This window comes from Palaemon carinicauda, chromosome 1 (assembly GCF_036898095.1).
Source record: "Palaemon carinicauda isolate YSFRI2023 chromosome 1, ASM3689809v2, whole genome shotgun sequence".
NCBI classification, from domain to species: domain Eukaryota; kingdom Metazoa; phylum Arthropoda; class Malacostraca; order Decapoda; family Palaemonidae; genus Palaemon; species Palaemon carinicauda.
This window is the reverse complement of record NC_090725.1, coordinates 277,332,111-277,336,288: the sequence shown is the minus strand read 5'-3', so window position 1 is coordinate 277,336,288 and position 4,178 is coordinate 277,332,111. Positions and strand designations below refer to the sequence as shown.

The 4,178-nt window shown below is 33.1% G+C and overlaps 1 long non-coding RNA gene across 1 annotated transcript in view; it reads left to right on the top strand.

Annotated features, from left to right (window-relative positions):
• LOC137644820 (uncharacterized) overlaps positions 1 to 3,031 on the top strand; it is a 15,836-nt gene extending 12,805 nt beyond the window's left edge. Inside the window, exon 3 of the long non-coding RNA XR_011045197.1 lies at positions 2,923 to 3,031. This is a non-coding gene — a long non-coding RNA (uncharacterized lncRNA). The remainder of the gene's footprint in view (positions 1 to 2,922) is intronic.
• The last annotated feature ends 1,147 nt before the right edge of the window (positions 3,032 to 4,178 follow it).

Here is a 4,178-nt window from a genome sequence, read left to right as displayed (position 1 = left end):
TAGTCCTGATAGTGAATCAAAAGGATTTTAATTCATTTTGGAAGAGCGTTTCACCTCCATGTAAAGAAGCCTCAGTTGTAGAAGAATGGTATGTGGTAATTTATGAAAATAAGGAGCATCCATTATTTGGCATAGTTAGAGCAACAAACCGGTTTTTAGAGGAAGGAGGAGGCAAAGTGACTCACCCTGAGTTAAATAGCTTGAAACCACATATCATCATCATCTGCTCCTACGCTTATTGACGCAAAGGGCCTCGGTTAGATTTCACCATTTGTCTCTATCTTGAGCTTTTCAATCAATACTTGTCCATTCAACATCTACTTCGCACTTCATATTCCTCAGCCATGTAGGCCTGGGTCTCCAACTGTTTTAGTGCCTTGTGGAGCCTGGTTGAAAGTTTGGTGACCTAATCTCTTGGAGAGAGCGAAGAGCATGCCTAAACCATCTCCATCTACCCCTCACCATGATCTCATCCACATATGGCTCTTGAGTGATCTCTCTTATAGTTTCATTTCTAATCCTGCCCTGCCATTTAACTCCCAATATTCTTCTTATGGCTTTGTTCTCAAATCTATGAAATCTGTTGGATATTGTTTCATTGTTATACCACGACTCATATCCAAACAGTAACACCGATCTCACTGAACTCAGACTTTTATATGTAATTTCAGGCGGTTTGATTTCCAGATTTTACTTAACCTAGCCATTGTCTGATTTGCTTTTTTCAATCTTTCATTGAACTCAAATCCTTAATCCCTGTATTAGATATCATAGTTCCTGAATATTTAAATGGTTCCACCTCATTAAACCTTTTTCCTTTCAATGATATTTCATCTTCCATTGCATGTTCCATTCTCCTCATCTCTGTCTGTCTTCTATTTATCTTGACCTGTGGTGTTCTGCTAATAAGGACATCGTCATCAGCATACTATAGGGCAGATAATTTCCTTTTACCAATCCAGTCCAATCCTTCTCCAACATTCCCAACTGTTCTATGCATTACAAAATACATGAGGAGGATAAACAACATAGTATTTTCATGATAACTGACGTAAGTGTGATGCATCTGTAATTATTGCAATAGTCAGATCTCCTTATTTTTGCCGTTTTCACCAACACTCCTAGCTCCCATTCATCAGGCTTTGCCTCTTCACGCCACATTCTATAAAATAATCTTGTAAGTAATCTGGGAGTCACTTCATTTTCGGCCAATGTTATCTTAGCAGTTATTCCATTGTAACCAGAGACTTACCATCTCTTCGAGTTTTTTAAAAGATAGCTTCGACTTCAAACACACTGAATTCCTTGATGGGCACATCAAGGTCTTCCTCAGCTTCAGGTATATCAATCAAATTATTCCATTTACATCTATTAATGACCCCACTAAAGTGTTCCATCCAACATTGCCTTTATTCATCTTTTGTTGTTATAACAGTTCTATCTCTCTTTTTGATGGGTATATGTTTCTTCTTCTTTGCTCCCGTAGATATTTCTATAATAGTTCTATGTACAATTCTTATACCATAGTCACTCCCTGAATCCATAGCTTTGTCAGACTCATCTACTTTCCTGTCTAAATATTCTCTCCAGTCATTTCTCGCTTTTCATTTGACCTCATTATCAATACTGGAATGCTTAGCATGCTCTACCTTGCAATTTTCATTACTTCCTCAAAAACTTTTAACAATCAACTTCTACTTTCTAGCTCGACGGATATGGTCTAGTTTCACATCCTGTTATGGCTGTTGTCACACTTCCAACTCGCCAATGACCCCTTGGGTCATGGGTTTATTAATGTATACATTACAGATGGACATTAAGAATTTTCAAAATGGGTCCTTAAAGATTACAAAGGAAGCAGTGGAAGGAATAGATTAGATGTATATACTGTATAGTATCTCTCTCTCTCTCTCTCTCTCTCTCTCTCTCCTCTCTCTCTCTCCTCTCTCTCTCTCTCTCTATATATATATATATATACCTATGAATACATAAATATATATATATATATATATATATATATATATATATATATATATATATATATATATATATATATATATATATATATATATGTTTATATATATGTATATATGTATATATATGTGTGTATGTATGTGTATATTATATATATGTATATTTATATATATTTTATATATATATATATATATTATATATATATATATATATATATATATATATATATATATATATATATATATATATATATATATATATGTGTGTGTGTGTGTGTGTGTGTTTGTTTTTGTTTTTGTTTCCGTGTATTTGTATGTTTGTGAGCGTTTTTTTTTTGCACTTATCAAGAGTTATAAATTTATGTAATTGTAAAATTAACTTTCTGTCATGTTTAAAAAGTCTTTTTGATATTTATGAAATTATATATATATATATATATATATAATATATAATATATATATATATATTATGAAGAATCTTTGATGGTACACGGTTTCTTGAATTGGGTCACATGATAGTCAGTCTCTTGTGATTGCCTGATGTCCTAGTGACCGAGATGGATGGGGTCCCAGATGCATCGTGCTAGGCAGGGAATATGAATAATGTTCTGAATAAATCCATCTCCTTCAATTCAGTTTCTGTTGTCCACTATCAATATTTTTCATTGCATTTTAGATGTGTTTTTGCCAATGATTTCTTGTTAAGTTATATACTTGTTTTGATAACGGTTGCTATTCTAATTTGCATGAAGGCTGATTTTTTTTTTTATTGTGTTGATGTTCTTATATTTCAAGAAAGTTTCTTCCCTATATATAAAGTCATTTACACTTGGCATTCACATTTAATTGTTAACCGTCAATATCATACTTTTCATTGGGTATAAAACTTTTTGACCCATGAAATGTTCATCTTAATTTCTTGTTAAGTATAGTTATATTTCTTTTCTAGTCATACTAGGAGATCCCTCTATCACCGCCTTATCACCCGTAGTGTGAGTCTGAAATTAGAACCGGAAGATGTCGTCCTATTCCCCCACCCATTACTCTATAAGAAGTAAAGTAAGTTGTATTTATCCCTTGGGTAATGGATCCATATTGTCTTTCATTCCCTCAAGTATTTTTAGGCCCAAGTGAAAAAAACAGGGCTTTGTTAAAAGTTATGACGTATAACTCTGATGTTTTCCACTACCTTTCTATCTTTGGATGTTAAAGGCGACTTTAGTAATGGACTTCAGATCAGTCATTTGATTTATTCCTCTTTAGAAAATCCATTTGTCTAACTGTATTCTTCTTTCTGGCTTTACTCATTTTGCAAATGGGTTTTGAATGCTTTCCAAGTTAGAACGTATTTTTATGTAGTGAGTTTTTAAGCTTCAGGTTTGTTTCTGAATTATTGCTCATGTAATAAATTGAGACCTGAAGTTTATTGTAATTTCTGGAATGCTATATTGCGCATAGTTTATTATAGCTTTTAGAAATGTTTACAATAATATCAATGTATTTATTTGCTGTTACTTTTGTCGTTTTTTTCTGAGTTCTTGAGGAGAATGAATTGAATGTCAGTTATTTTTTTTATATGAAAAAATAAAGGGAAGAAACATATAATATATCTCAGGGTGATTTGTAAATGCATACGTCGCTATCGTGTGGTTTGTAAAGGGATTTAGAATAACAGATTATTTCGTTAACGTTATGCGAACAAGAAGTGTCATGGTAAGAAAAATTAACTTGATCATTTGAGATGCCTAGCTATCAAAAATAGCTCTCCTTTATTCTAAGTAGGAAAACATTTATCTAATATGTCTAATAATGGTATTTTTAATAGGAATATTATTAGAATTAATTAAACATTCTTTTGTTATTAGTAACTATTTATTTGTTACTGATTATTTATAATCTATTAATTTTAATGATTAGTTATTGATTATTAATCACTCCCGCTAAAGCTCTTTAGTTTTTTGTAGTTTCTACAACGTCACCATCCTTGTGAGCTAAGGAAGGGTGTTTTGGGAAGTCTTATAGGTCCACCTGCTGTGTCATCAGCTGCGCAGCCCTTGCCTGGCCCTTCTGGTCCTAGCTTGATGGAAAGGGCGCTTGGGGACTGATCATATGTATATACGATCAGTCTCTAGGACGTTGTCTTGCGATACCTTTGAAAGATGGTTCAGTTGGGCAACTGACACAAATGGACAATCACACTTGCAA